General features: G+C 45.3%; 1 protein-coding gene across 3 annotated transcripts in view; it reads right to left on the bottom strand.

The window, feature by feature from the left end:
* The window catches only part of PLPPR1 (phospholipid phosphatase related 1), an 863,412-nt gene that overhangs the window by 11,890 nt on the left and 835,340 nt on the right, over nt 1-16,182 (bottom strand). The window lies entirely within an intron of this gene.

Here is a 16,182-nt window from a genome sequence, read left to right as displayed (position 1 = left end):
GTTACGCTGCTTTATGAGTATGTTTCAAGAACAAAAATCAAGCAAGAGCCATAGAATTGTGACTAGTTCACCATTATCAAAGAAAACATTCAGTATAGAGGAGATTAAAGAAATAAGAATTCAGGAGTAGACAATGACAGGGATGTGAGGCAGAAAACAGCAAGATATTGATTGGACGGCACTGTACTGCCCCGTGATCAAACTGTGCAAAGAAATGAGCTGAGGAATCAAAGGATAACAACATGTACCATACAATGTGTCAGAGTCTCTGATCATGTTCCGCCAATGCTCTTCCTCCAATATTCCGTCAATACTCTCGCCCACCTACAAACTAACACCTCCCTAATAGCTCCTAGAACACCCAGTCCTCAAAACAAAACAAATTAATCGTGTTTCTAACACACTCGTCCACCTGTGTTATGATTCTTGCTCTACCACTAAACACAAATACAATATTTCTGCTGCCTCCGCTCTCCTTATTCAAGTACAGAAACTACTTGTTGTGACAAAGCTACTGGTGTACACATGCTGGTCGGGGAACTACTTCTCATTGAGTCTCAACACCTGGTGGAGGTGGAGAAGGGTGGTGAAGAGGCACACCAATGTGCCTGGTATCTTACAGTCAGAGGCAGAAGTAGATCCCTCAATCAATCCTTCTCTTGTCATGTACCCACCCTCTGGACCTCGATCCCAGTGTTGGTTCAGAATGCCCCCACAATTGCCCAATTTCACAAATCTCTCAAAACATGACTCTTTCATCAACATCTGACCAAGGACCAAGTCCAATGGACACACATACTGATACACAGACCTCACAGTACTTCACTACTGTTTAAAGATACCAGCCCAAATGACGGCTACCCAAATCTGTACAGCGCTCTGCTGGCCTCGAGCTAGTTCTGCGCTTTAAACAATACAATTAAATTAAAAATAGATCTGCACTGTAAACTGATGGGATGTCACAATGACACACATGTTTTTTAATGTCCACAACTTGCGATACTTTCCTGCCTCCCCCTTCACTACATACACAGGACCAAGCAATAAAACACATGTAGGGAGTCTTTAATTAAGAGATGTAGACATTTCCTGGAAAGACTACACAAGACATTGGTTATAAAGAGTCTGTTGCAACAAAGGTTAGCTGTGCAAATGTAACCACAGCAAGGCTGCACACACACACTTTGATGAGTTGGTTCTGAACAGATTATATTAGTTGCCTTTTAGCAAATACATTTTTAGTTAGGAAGCACACACATGATCCACCCATAACAACCAAATACATTAGATAAAGGAAAAAGGGTATAAACTTAAGAGATCCTCAAAATGTGTCAAACTTCAAAGTTAGGGAGAATTTCCTTACTAATATCTTTGATGCTCAAATGTGTTGTATTATGGAACCAAAGCCATCTATCTATCTATTGGTTACCTTAAAACATGAAAAGAAGCACATGTTGGCAAGGGCGTTCCAGAATAAGGTATTCCCCACCAACTCAGGGAAAAGGGTATCCCCCCTTTACTTCACCACATGCAGTTTGTCGTGCATTCACTTCGCCATTTACTTCATCATGCCTTTACTTTGTCTGCATCTGCACATTGCGAAGATGGTAATGGATGCCATAAGGGATAGTCTAAGGTTAGTTTTGGGGTCAGGGTGTGGCCGGGGGAAGAATATGGGGTAGAAAAGAAGAGGGTGAACAGGCTCCCCACCTGCAATGAGAATGCAGGTGTCTGGGAAAGTAAATATGACAAAGTAAGTGTTTGGCGAAGGGAATGCTGGCAAAGTAAAGACATACATCCGGCAAAAGGGAGGGTATCCCACAGGCAATTATGCAATGAAAATAGTGTAAATCACAGATTGGATTGCATAGAAAGATATATGAGAGACACAAGACAATGATTATCTCCATGGATTACAGGAAAATCCATCCTGAGCAATTTGCGATACCCCCTTCCATTTGCGATTATGTTTTAAGGTGGCATATTATTTAAAAGCACAGGCGAGAACCTTGCACTGCAAAAAGATGAAACATCTAGTGAGTGCAGACAATGGAGTATGAGTCCTGGCTACAATCGTTTTGTAAACTGAGAGCTAATAGTCAATAAAACATACACAAATGAGACAGACATGAACACTTTCCTACATTTGGGTAGTTTCCATCCTGCAAACCTCAAACACCCCCTATCGTATGACCAAGAAAAACTCTATAAGAGGGGTTACCCTAAGATAATTGTCAGCAATGCACGCAATAGAGCAATTGCTCTCTACATGACAGGCTCCTAACTGGGGATGCAAGAACTAAACAAGCTGACATGATCACTTGTGTGAGCACTTTTGGCGCTCACAGGAACTTGCTGCAACAGGCAGTGCGGAAGAATAGGCCCATCATCAAAACCAACATAGACAATAAGAGGGTGCTGTTTACATTCAAACGGGGAAGTAACCTCAGACAGAAATTGGTAAAAACCTATACTGAACCTCTAGAGATTTCCTTACCGGAAATGTGGGGCTTGCAATGAATATGGGCCACTACCCATGCAGGAGTTGTACCGCGTGTGATTCAATTGAGGCCAGAAAACATTTCAAGTATTATAAAGTGGGAACTGAGGTTGCACTCCAGTTGCAATTTGAGCCATGTAATATATGCATTCATTTGTCCTTATTTATTTTTATTTTATTTATTTTGACACTTATCTAGCGCACAAAACCTAGAGGTATATAGGTGCTTTTAACTTAAGAATACGTTTTCAGTAAGTGCTTCAGGTTACAGAAAAGGAAGCATAAGAGGTGAATTACATTGTGGACGTGCAAGAGGTAATACATCATATACCAAGTGCAAAAGGGAAGTACATGGTGATCACAACCATTGGGCCTGATCCCATTTTACAGGGCGGCAGCCGCACACAAATGCAAAGTCAAGTCAGTGGGCAAATAGATAGTGCCTACCCCATGTCGCCGGGTGGCAGCAGCATACAGATGCGAAAGTCAAGCAACGAGCAAATACATGGTGCCTACCCCATGTTGCAGGGTGGCAGCAACACAAAAATGCAAAAGTCAATCTATGGGCAAATACATGGTGCCTACCCCATGTTGCGGGGCGGCAGCAGCATACAGATGCAAAATTCAAGCAATGTGCAAATAAATGTGCCTACCCCATGTCGCAGGGTGGCAGCAGCATACAGATGCGAAAGTCAAGCAACGAGCAAATACATGGTGCTTACCCCATGTTGCAGGGTGGCAGCAACACAAAAATGCAAAAGTCAATCTATGGGCAAATACATGGTGCCTACCCCATGTTGCGGGGCGGATGCAGCATACAGATGCACAAGTAAATCAATGGGCAAATACATGGTGCCTACCCCATGTTGCAGGGTGGCAGCGTCATACAGATGCGAAAGTCAATCAATGGGCAAATACATGGTGCCTACCCCATGTTACAGGGTGGCAGCAGCATACAAATGCGAGAGTCAATCAATGGCAGATACATGGTGCCTACCCCATGTTGCAGGGCGGCAGCAGCATACAAATGTGAAGGTCAAATAATGGGCAAATACATGGTGCCTACTCCATGTTGCAGGGCGGCACCAGCACACAAATGCGAGAGTCAATCAACGGGCAGATACATGGTGCCTACCCCAAGTTGCAGGGTGGCAGCAGCAAACAGAAGCGAAAGTCCAGAAATGGGCAAATCCATGGTGCCTACCCCATGTTGCAGGGTGGCAGCAGCACACAAATGCAAAAGTCGATCAATGGGCAAATGCAACAAATGCAACAAAATCTACATTGGACAGACAAATACAAAAGTCTCAGGACACCAACGGTCTCCAGCAGAATAACAGAACATGTTGCACAATATGGACAAAGTGTGAATGAATTAGAGTGGACCATCATCGAGAGACTCCCCTTGTCTCGCAGATGGGGAGCCCCTGCGCACATGCTTAATAAATAGAGAGGCATACTGAATCCATCTGACTGATACAATCAGGAAAGGTTCTTAATGATAAAGAAGAATAATAGGCCCCATGGAACTAGTATGTCCTTATTTGAGTGACCGAGATCGAAAATCATGCGTTCAGGCCTTATTTCAACAAAGCCCACATGATTCATACTTATCCCCACTGAAGTGCCTGACGGTGGACACAAAGCGATTTGGGATCTTATACAAATATGCACTTCCATAGGTGTAGCAATCCACATTACTTTTCTCGCACAAGGGCATTGGGACACCACTACATTTGCACATTTTCGCAATGACTTGAATTGTATGACACAATGGAACAGTGGTGCTTAATCTTAGTCTTGGTTGTGCATTTGCCAGATAATATATACACCAACATGTGTGAGCCACATCCTGACGGTCCAGTCTTATTTTTGTTAATTAAACACTATGTAAGTCCAATGGCTCTCATACAAATATAAATGCGCTTTAATCATAGGATATAGCATTCCACATTATTTTCCCTCAGAAGGGCATTGAGGCACCAGTACATTCATGCATCCTCGCAATTACCTATATTGTATGACATGGGTCCATGGCGCTCACTCCAAACCTTGGTAGCATATTTTAGTGTTTAAAAGTTTTTATTTAAATCAAATCTTACAAGGCATAACAAAAACACATTGTGTAGTGCATCCATTTTGAGTATGAAGAGGTAACAATATAATATTTAACTATTGAGAAATAAGAAAGCCTTGCATGAATACATATTCATTAAACACTAACATTTCAATTTAAAAGGGGGGGTACATATACATTAATGAAAACAGACATAACATAACAAAAACAGGACATACACAGAAGGAGTGCTGAGTTTGAAGAGGGCGAGCGGAAAAAGGGGGGAGTGTGTGATGAGTATTAGATAAATAACTGCTAAATCACAGATGAAGGTGCAAGAAATTCAATAAAGGGTTTCAATTTAAGTTCATGCTTGCAAAATAGAGACACAGTAGTGACGTTACACCTTTCTAATCTGTGAGTATTGCATATTAAGTTCCACCACAGTCTGTAATGAAGTTTATGTACATTTTTCCAGTTGGATGAAGTTGTTCTAATAGCCAATATAATAAATAAATCAAACAAAAAATGCTCATGTCTACAAGTTATGTCTTGAACAATAGAGAATCCAACAAAGAGAGTTTGAGGACAAAAGTCAATTGAAATGTTGAAGATACTTTTGATAGTTTTCCAAACATCAAGCCAAAAGGAGGAAACAAATCTAAAAGTCAAGAATCATATGTTTAAAGGATCCGGAGGGGTGATGACAGCTCCAACAATCGTCATTTGGCATAAGGCCACACTTAAAAAGATGTAGAGGAGTAACACAAATTTGGTTATGGAAGAAGAACATTGTTTGTAGTATGTTTGCCGAATGTGTGACTTTAGATATGTGATTCCAAACTTTAGGCCATTCAAGTTGATGATCCATTAGCATGTAGTGTTGTTGCTAGGCTAAAAGGCAGTCACACAATATGTTTGAAAAAGGGTTTTGTCGAAGAGTTGTGTAGTATAAAGAGGCAGACATTGCCGTTTTGTAGAGAGATTGTAGCCATTCAGCATTTGGAGTGGTGGTTTTATTGATGAGAGAGTCATAGGGCCTAATTGCGAGTATGGTGGTAGTCATGGCGCTATTTGCGCCATGACTACCTCCCATACCGGTATCGACTGCAACCTGGTTCAATGGGGACTTACCAGTGTAGTCCGACCTTTGCCGGACCGGTTAGTCCCCATTGAAAAATCCATTCCCCATTCCCATTTGAGCCCACATAGGGCTCAATGGGAATGGGGAAGTAGCTAATAACAGTACTGCAATTTGTGGTACCGTTATTAGCTCTGAAGTCCCTTCGCGTGTCCCGTCCATAACACCTGGTAAAACCAGGCATTGAAGGAGGGACCCGCTAAGGGACCTCGTAGTAGGGCGGTAAGGGATTACCGGCACCAGTCCCCTTAACGGTGCCCGGTATCCCTTACCGCCCTACTCAGAATGAGGCCCGTAGTTTTTAACAATTGCATTAATAATAAACAGACATTGTTGCAAAAATGAGAGTGAAACATTAAATCCATCAACAAGTACATCACAATTTACTGGAGCACCTTGAACAAATAGCTGATCAAGATATTTAATGCCTAGGAGGAGCCATAGCCTCCAGAAAAGTGATTTTTTATTGATTCCAATTATAGGATTGAACCAAATATACGATGAAATGTAATGGCGGGACTTGGTAATTAGGGGAAGTAGATACCTTCGTAAGTAATGTGCAGATAAAATAGTAGTCGTACACTTGATGAATCTAGTTTTAGCTTTAATAAGAAAACAATCAGCTAGGCTTAGGGGGGATACCATTTCTCTCTCCAGGCACAGCCATTGGGGTACATCATTAGAACGTTCATGGGTAAACCATAATTGAACTTGCTTTACTACAAAGGCTAGATGATAATTCCTAAAATCAGGAAAACCCAATCACTCCAGCAACCTAGGATTGTTTGAGTTTATTGAGAAACAATCTATGTTTCTTTTTCCCTCAAAGAAATTTAGCCAGGAATGTATCAATGGATTTGAAAAAAGAGGAGGGAAGAGGAACAGGTCACATACATACAAGATATAGAATAATGGGTGGAATCATCATTTTAATGGATTCTAATCTACCCCAACATGAGAGGTACAGAGGGGACCAGGAGTTAGTGTCTTCATCTATTCTCGAAAGAAGAGATGCAGTGTTAAGTTTAATGATGTCTTTGATATAGGAGGAGATATGCATGCTAAGATATTTAAAACCATTTGGACACCATTTCATAGCTGTGGTTAATTTTTGGTGTTTGGTACTGTGCACATTGAGAGGTAGAATATCTGTCTGTATTCAGTTTATATCCTGACACAGCTGAGGATTGTGAGATGATATCCAAGATAAGTGACAAGGAAGTATTGGGATCTTTAAGTAGTAAGAAGATATCATCAGTATATGCTGCCAGTTTTATTTGTATATTACCACGTTATCCCTTTAATATTAATATTTTGTCTTATTTTGAATAAGGGAAATATGAGGATGTATGTCCATTAATAAAAATAGGGGTCATCGGTTTAGAGTAAAGAACTTTAACCATTGCTAAGAATGGGGTTTCAAGACCATGGGGGTCATTATTAGTGGGGCGGTAAGGGATACCGGGCACTGGTAAGGAGAGCGGTGCCGGTAATCCCTTACCGCCCTACTACAAGATCCCTTATCGGGTCCCTCCAGTAACACCTGGTCTGACCAGGCGTTATGGACGGAACCCGTTAAGGGACCAGGGCGCAAATAACGGACTTCACATACGTGAGCCCGTTATTTGTGCCCCCCCTATTCCCATTGAGCCCTATAGGGGCTCAAATGGGAATGGGGATGGCATTTTCAATGGGGACTTACCGGCCACGCAAAGGTCGGACTACACTGGTAAGTCTCCATTGAACTGGACCGGGGCCGGACCCGTTATTGGTGGCAGTCATGGCGCAAATAGCGCCATGCCTACCACCAATCTCGGAATGAGGCCCCATGCCATTTGAGGGCTTCCAACATGTAATTCCATTCAACTCCATTGAATGCTTTCTCAGCATCAAGGGCATCCGCTGCAAATGGGTCTTTGGAGCCATGAATATAGTCTAAAGAATTTAGAATCAATCTTATGTTGGAAGAGGATAGTCTGCCTTTCATGTAGCCTACTTGATCCTGTTTAACTAGTTTAGGCAGTATCAATAAAAGTCTGTTGGCTAAGATCTTCGCAAGGATTTTGCAATCTGTGTTAATGAGGGAGATGGGTCTGTAACTTTGGGGAAGTTCGGGATCTTTACCAGGTTTGGGGAAGAGTATGAGCATTGCCTCCAAGAAATATTCTCGAGCCCCACCATCTTGTATAAATTGAGGGAAAAGTTCATTAAGTTTAAGTACTAAAATGTCTGTAATGTTTTCATAGAAATCACTGCAATATCCATCAGGTTCTTGGGCTTTACCTTTTTTGAGGTCCTTGATGGCTTATGAATTTCGCTATTGGATATGGGGGCATTGAGCGATTGAAGATTGACTCATGGATATGTAGAATGAGGGGTGTCCTGAAGAAAGTTCTGTATAAACTCATTATTAGGGGATGTTTCGGAAGTGTATTGTTTCTTATAAAAATCAGAGAAGACTTTGGTAATTTCTTTATCTGAACACTTTCTATTACCAATGCAATCCTTAACAACAGCTATAGTGGATTTCCTTTTTATAAGTTTCAGGTAGGAAGCCAGTGACTTACTTAATCTATTAGGGAGTTGGTAGATTTTAGCTTTGTATTTTAAAAGATTGTCACAGGAGTATTGGATAACTATTTTATTGTATTGAACCCTAGGTTTGATGATGAAATTCAAGATAATTTCTGAGTTGGTGCTAGAGTATTTAGATTCAAGGGCTTTAAGTTCTTTCAAAATATTCCCAAACTCTAATTTGAGCTCTTTCTTTTTATTGGCCATAAAGCAGATAATGGGCCTCATTACGACCCTGGCGGTCCCGTAATGAAGGGTGCCGGTACGGGACTGGCACCCTTCATCACGGCAGTGCCTATTGCGAGGTTCGCTTTGCGGGACCCGGAACAGACCTCTGGTAAAACCAGACATCCTTTCAGGTTCCCGCGAGGGGAACAGGGAGCTAATAACAGGGCATTATTAACGTGCCCGTTATTAGCTCCCTCGCCATTCCCATTGAGCCCTATGGGGGCTCAAATGGGAATGGGGAATGGTTCCTTCAAGGAGGAATTACTGAGTCCTCCAATGTTGGAATGACCCGGTTATTCCCCATTGAAGGAACCCGGTATTGGAGCCCGGAATGGAGGCAGCCATGGTGCTAATAGCACCATGGCTACCTCCATCCTCGTAATGAGGCCCAATGTCTCCTCAAAAGCCGCTTTGTAGCAGTCCTAATTGTTAGGGACTGAAGTGTCTTGGTTTACATTTTCTGAGAAGTAGTGATCGTGTTGTTGTGATATGAAGGGAGTAAATGTCAAATTTTTGAGGAGGGCTGAGTTGAATCTCCATCTGTTAGGGTTCCTAAATGTTTGCACAGAGGATAATTGTATATGAACAGGTGCATGATCAGATAATGCTATCCAGTCAATTTTGGCATCTAAAAGGCTACTCCTGAGGAATTTCGATTGAAATATGTAGTCTGATCTAGATAGAGTTTTGTGAGGAATAAAGAACCATGAGAATTTGGAGTCGGAAGGGTGAGTAATATGCCAAGTGTCTATGAGGCCTAATTCTGAAATAAATTTGGTGAATTGCATAAGGGATTTGGTAGGTTTATAGCGAACATTGGATTTCCTATCCAAGTACGGGTCTATGATCTCATTGCAGTCCCCACAAACAATCAGATTATTAGGATTAGAGAGGAAGACATGGTTTTTAAATCGTACCCAAAAGGAGAGATGTGACGATGTAGGTCCATAGATGTTGAGAACAGTAAATTCTGTGGAGTCTAATAAACATTTTACTATTACCCATCTATCTATATCATTGGATTTGTTTGCTAATACTTGACAATTACATTTCCTGTTAATTAGAGTTATAACATTATGTTTCTTCCCATTGGCTGACCTAGAGAAGACTTGACCGGCCCAATGATGCTTAAATGTGGCCGCTCTGTGTTAGAAAGGTGAGATTCCTTACAACAGGCAATGGAGGGTTCGCTTCTGTTAAGGTGAGAGAGAATTTTCTGCCTTTTGATAGGGTTATGTAACCCTTTAACATTCCGCGTTGTTACATTAAATGTGTAAAATAACAGCAGGATAATAAACATGAAACAAAACTTAGGAATGCAATAGTTATGAAAAGAACAAGAAATCCTTTGGGAGTTAAATTGAACCAGGGACTAGATATTGTTTCCAGAAAGGTGGTAGACTTCGTGGGTGCACTTGACAAGGACACATAAGGTTGTAAACAAAAAAGGGAGTGGGGAGACTAACGAAATCAGCATGGATAATAACAAACCAGAGAAGAAAACCTCAAAAACAGTTGTGGCTAACAGGAAGTAGCCACTCCAATCCTTGCTGAGCAAATAGAAGAAAATGGGAGGGAGAGCCTCTGAGAAGAAGGCCATCCTCACACACCGCTCCGATGAGGACACTTTATGGCGAAAGTTTGTAGTGAATAAGGAAATATAAGTAATATCCATCAAGTAGGTGGTCTTGACATATCCATATCATCTGACCTCAGATTTTGGATGAATTGTCTTAGGGCAATAGGGTCTTGAATGGTAGATGTGTGGCCATTGAGAGTCACTTTAAGAATAGCCAGGTTTATGATGCCATATCTCGCATTCAGTTATTTAAGAGCAGGTCTAAGAGCGAAGAGTTCCCTCCTTCTGGCCGCTGTAGCATTAGATATGTCCTGAGTAATGTAGCTCTTTCTACTATTCCATGTAAGATGTCTTATCGATTTGTCTTTCTCCAGGATCAGAAGCACATGAGTGTAGTCCTCGAGTAGGGCAAGTATAATGGTTCTAGAAGAGTTGTTGCTAGCGCTGTTGGAGGGCTGCACTGAGATCATTGTTCCAATCCGGTGAGCCCTTTGAATGTTAAGCTGATTAGACAGCTGGAGGTCTAGGACCTTTGTTAGCAGAGTATTGCGGAACAAAATCCAATCATCTCCCTCAATATCCTCTGGTAGTCCAACAATTCATTAGTTGTTCTTTCTATTATGATTTTCCAAATTTTTGGTATGCTTTTGCAGGGATTTAACAGCATTCTCAAGCACTTGAACTCTACCCGTAACATCGTCAGCATTACTAACTCTCTGCTCAACTTCTGTGATTCTTGCTTCGAAAGTAGACCATTTGTCATCTATTTGTTGTTGGTTGCTTCCATAAAGTGTGTCTGGGCTTTCGATTCCATGGGAATGGCTTGCACAGTAAAATCCAGAGTGTCCTCTTTAGGCGTCAGCGATTCGCTTTTCCGTCTCTTGTTTGAAGGAGAAATGGGTCTTACTTTGACTTGGCTTTTCTTAGATGCCATGTTGGAAAAGTTAATAAAATGCCCCACTAACGCTTGATTGTTTGCTCACTCCCCACATGTTATGATGCAGCTCTTACACAGGGTGTATCTCTTATTTGCAGAATTATTTTCCCAATACAAACTTGCTGAGTGCGCCAAGTTGAAGAAACGGAAACCAGCTAATGTTCAGCCCTTAATTCTTGAAAGCATTTAAACCGCTATGTTTAAAAGTATTCATATTCCTCCAATTGAATGTTGAATTGTTAAAGATGCCTTCAGATCAAATGAGCATACCGTTCTCAAAGTTTCTCCAATGACTTTGCAGAGTTACAAGACAAGATAGACAGCTAATGTTTAGCTATATGATCTTGAAAGCAAGTAGCCACTTCATTTTGTAATGGCAACCGTGCCCTTTTATGAGCTAATTATCATACACCAATAGCACATAGAATGGTAAAGATATTTCAAAAGTAGGTGAAATTTCAAATTAAAGTTGCCACGATGCTTGCGCAAAGTAATAAAACCTGAAAGCCAACAAAAGTTCACTCATATATATATATAAGAGCATTTGACTGCTGTAATTTAGAAATGGCAAATGTATCTTTATATGGAGGGGATATATTTTCCCAGCTTTATATTTAAATGATGTTTGAACCTTTAAATCCTGTGGAGGAGTACAATTGTAGAGCTGCATAAAGGAGCTGGGCCCGTGCTATGAGAGAAATAGCCTCTCATTTCATCAGCGTGTCGTATCTGATGCGCGAACCCAGCCAGCTGACAGGAACGTCGGCGTGCGAGTCACAGGATTTTGTGGCTTGCAGGCCCGGCTCAACATCCAACGCAGCACATCTCGCTCAGTCACGGCGATAGAAACAGGACACTCCACGGACCACCAGGGAAGTTTACCAGGTAAAGAAAAGCATTGCTTGAGGGAAATTAAGCGCTGGTAAAAGAAAGACGAGATAGTAATGTGATTCTGGAGCGGGAGTGCACAGATTAAGCAAGCATCCCGCACAGCGTTTGGCCACGCCCCCTTGGTAGCGTATTTAACAGAGAAGATATGGACCATATTGTGTGACACAATTTGGTCAGCCACATCGCGTCTGTCTGGTTTGTTCATTATCTATTAATATCAAGTAACTTCAATGGCTCAGTACATGCTATTATATCTATATTAGACATAATTTTGATGAACCAATATAATACACTGCAATGCGTATTTTTGCGTTTTTAGAGGTAACAATGTGATTCTGAGCACACGCATTAAGATCCGATCATACTAGATAGGATAAACAAATATTCATTTTTTCAAGAACTGATATGGTGACACGCTAGCTTAATCTCTTGCAAAATGGAGCTTAGGCTCACAGCCTTAAGCCTTTCGGTGCTGACGTCAGCATGCATCGCAGGAACTCTCGCACCACTGTTGCCTGGTTACCGAAAGGTACGTCTTTGTTTAGCCTTGGCCAGGGAACGCAAAAAGATGGCATAGCTAATAGCCTGCACGAGTCCTTACCGATCGGAAGGACCGCCGTACCCCGGGGGAGGGGAACACTTTGATCCCTTTACATACATTGTACTCGGTAAGTGTGAATCCTACAAACTGCACTGTGAGCATTTGGCAAGAGCAGAAGGAACAAGTTACTTACCTGTAACTGTTGTTCTCCAGCATGGGTCTGGCATGGATTCACATGCTCATGAATATTCCCCGTCGTCAGGCTGGGAATCCTCGGTAAAGAAAAAACCAGTATCAGTTTCGTTTCTGATCTGTCTTTCGTAGTAATAACCAATCACTGGTCTCTGCGTCATACTGACCACAGCCAATGACTGCCCTCTACCTAAGCACCGCCTCTGGCAGCCATCTTCAGATTTGGAAGCACGTGAAGTGGCAGTATGACCAAGTGAAGAGCCGCAGAGGGGTAGGCGGGAGGGTTCGCATGTGAATCCATGCCAGACCCATGCTGGAGAACAACAGTTACAGGTAAGTAACTTGTTCCTTCTCCAGCATGGGGTCTGGCATGGATTCACATGCTCATGAATAAAGAATACATAGCAGTACACACATGCACAACCACGGGAGGTGGCAACGGCTCAACATTAAGCAGTACATCAAACTCAACATTAAGCATCTTACCTCCTCACCAGGCTCACCTCAGGCGAACAGGTTGCGCAGCACTGCTTGGCCGACCTTGGACTCCTCCCTGGAATCCCGATCAACGCAGTAGAATTTCGTGAAGGTGTGCGTCGACCTCCACGTAGCAGCCCTGCATATGTCCAGCAGGGGCACACCAGAAAGGAACGCCGTGGTAGCTGCGATCGCTCTGGTGGAATGGGCTCTCGGACGGCCAGGCAGCGGTCGGTTTGCCAACCGATGACAGTACATGATACAGCCGGAGAGCCATCTGGAAATGGAAGCCTTCGAGAGAGCCTTCCCCTGATTGACAGGTCCAAAATTCACAAAGAGTTGTGACGTCTTCCGAAAACACTTCGTGCGGTCCACGTAGAACTTCAGCGCTCTAGCCACATCCAGCGAGTGCAAAGTCCTCTCAGCCGGCGATGAAGGCGACGGGAAGAACACAGGTAACACCAAGAGTTCGTTGAGATGGAAGTCCGACGGTACCTTGGGCATGAAGGAGGGGTGCGTCCTGAGCACTACCCTCGTGTCGTGAAAAGTCAAGTACGGGGCCTTGCATGAAAGGGCCTGGATCTCTCCCACCCGTCGTGCGGAGGTGATGGCCACAAGAAACGCTGTTTTCCACAACAGAAACTTCAACGGGGCCGAGTGCAGAGGCTCGAACGGAGGTCCCATGAGCTTGGTCAGCACCACGTTGAGCTCCCACGCCGGGGCCGGAGCCTTCACCGGCGGGAACGATCTGAACAGTCCCTTCATGAACTCTTTCACCAGACGATGAGACCACAAGGACGTCCGGCCCGTGGTTCTGGTGTATCGGGAGATCGCAGCAAGATGAATCTTGATGGACGCGTGTGCCAGTCCAGCTTTGGCCAGTGTCAGCAGGTACGGCAGTACCTGGGGAGCCGTAATCCGTAGAGGGTTAATCTTCTGTGCGTGGCACCAGACAGAGAACCTCTTCCATTTGTGTCCGTAGCATTTAAGAGTCGAGGATGCCCTGGCCTTTGCAAGAACCTCTCTGCAGTCGGCCGGTATGTCGTATCCTCCAAACTCTAGCGCTGCAGGAGCCAGGCCTGCAAGTTCAGCGATTTCGGGTCGTGGTGGAGGATGGCGCCTCCTTCCCTGGAGAGTAGATCCGCGTCCACCGGCAGCTTGATTGGCGGGGACGCTGACAAGTCCAGAAGGTCCGGGAACCATATCTGCCTCGGCCACGCAGGTGCGACGAGGATCATCCTGCACCGTGACCTCTTGAGCCGGTTGACGAGCCGGATTAGCAGTGGCAAAGGAGGGAACGCGTAGAGGAACAGGCCCTCCCAGGGGAACGAGAAGGCATCGCCCATGCTCCTCGCCTGGGGAAACCTGCTGGCGAACCTCCGGCACTTGGAGTTCGTCGCCGTCGCGAACAGGTCGATCTGGGGTGTGCCCCACCGTCGGAAGAGGCGGTCCACTAGATCCTGCCGTAGTTCCCACTCGTGGCACGAGCGCAGCTCCCTGCTGAGTGAGTCGGCGATGGTGTTTTTTATCCCTGCCAGATGAAACGGCACCAGAAACATCCTTTGGGCGACGGCCCAATGCCACAGGTCCTGCGCCTCCTTGGACAGCGCTGGGGACCTGGTTCCGCCCTGTTTCCTGATGTAAAACATGGTGGTGGTGTTGTCGGTGAAGATCCTCACCACCTTGCCCTTGAGGGACGGAAGGAAGGACCTGAGGGCCCAGAACACTGCACGGAGCTCCAGGACGTTGATATGGAGGGACTTCTCCGTCGGGAGCCAAAGGCCTCTCGCGTGCAGATTTTCGGTGTGCGCTCCCCACCCTTCCAGGGAGGCATCGGTGGTCACTGTCTCCTGGTGGTCTGGAAGTCCATGCCCGCCGTCAGATGCGTGCGGTTGCCCCACCACCGGACCGCTCGGCGGAAACTCTCGTCGAGTGTGATCCTCTCCTCGAAGCTGCCCGTCGTTTGGATCCAGCGCGCGTCCAGGAACTCCTGCAACGGGCGCATCCGGAGCCTGCACATGGGAATGAGGTAGATGCAGGAAGACATCATTCCGAGGAGGGACTTGATGGACCTCACCTTGGCCGCGTCGGAAACCAACATCTGCTGTACCTTGCCCAGGATGGACCTGGTCCTTTCCTCCGACGGGGAGGCCAGAAGAGACACTGTGTCGAGCTTCGCTCCCAGAAACAGTGCGTTTTGTGCGGGTACCAGGTGAGACTTGGCGTAGTTCACGGAGAATCCCAGGTCCGTGAGAGGTCGGACGTCCTTGCCGTGTGATCCAGGGCGAGCTCCCTCGTCTTGGCTCGGATGAGCCAGTCATCCAGGTAGGGGTAGACGTGGATCCCCTCGCGGCGCAGCTGCGCCGCCACCGGTGCAAGGCACTTGGTGAATACCCTGGGGGCCGACCGTAGTCCGAAGGGGAGGGCTTTGAACTGGTAGTGACGCCCTTGGACCACAAACCTGAGGAATTTTCAGTGCCCCTTTAGGATGGGAATATGGAAGTAGGCATCCTCCAAATCCAACGACGACAGGAAGTCTCCTTCCTCCAGCTGACCCAGGACGTGCTGGAGGGTGACCATCCGGAACTTTTGCGCCTTGATGAACTTGTTCAGACGTCGCAGGTCCAGGATGGGGCGCCATCCCCCCGTCTTCTTCTTCACGAGGAAGTATCTCGAGTAAACTCCGGAGCCCCAAAGTCTCTTTGGGACGAGTTCGATGGCGCCCTTCCTCAGCATCGCCTTTACCTCCAGGAGAAGTTGAGGGACGTGAAGTTCTTTCCTGGCCACGGGGGGGACGCGCGGACACCTTCTTTGAAACTCGAGCGCGTGGCCCCGGGCCAAGGCGTCCAGCACCCAGCGGTCGGTGGAGATGGACTCCCACACGCTGACGAAGCTCGCCAGCCGGCCTCCCACCGGGGTGCTTCGGTGGGGGCCCGACCCCACGGTCGGTTCAATCCTGCTTCGACAAGGCTTTGCCGCCTTGACCTCCTTGGCGACGACGGCGGGGTCCGCCAGACTTGCCTCGTCCTCTGTAGGCCTCCTGAGCCGACGAGCGGGCCGCTTGAC

This window comes from Ambystoma mexicanum, chromosome 6q, assembly GCF_040938575.1.
Source record: "Ambystoma mexicanum isolate Mex_15411 chromosome 6q, UKY_AmexF1_1, whole genome shotgun sequence".
In the NCBI taxonomy this organism is placed as follows: domain Eukaryota; kingdom Metazoa; phylum Chordata; class Amphibia; order Caudata; family Ambystomatidae; genus Ambystoma; species Ambystoma mexicanum.
The sequence above is the reverse complement of the archived record's forward strand: the minus strand, read 5'-3'. Positions and strand labels throughout refer to the sequence as shown.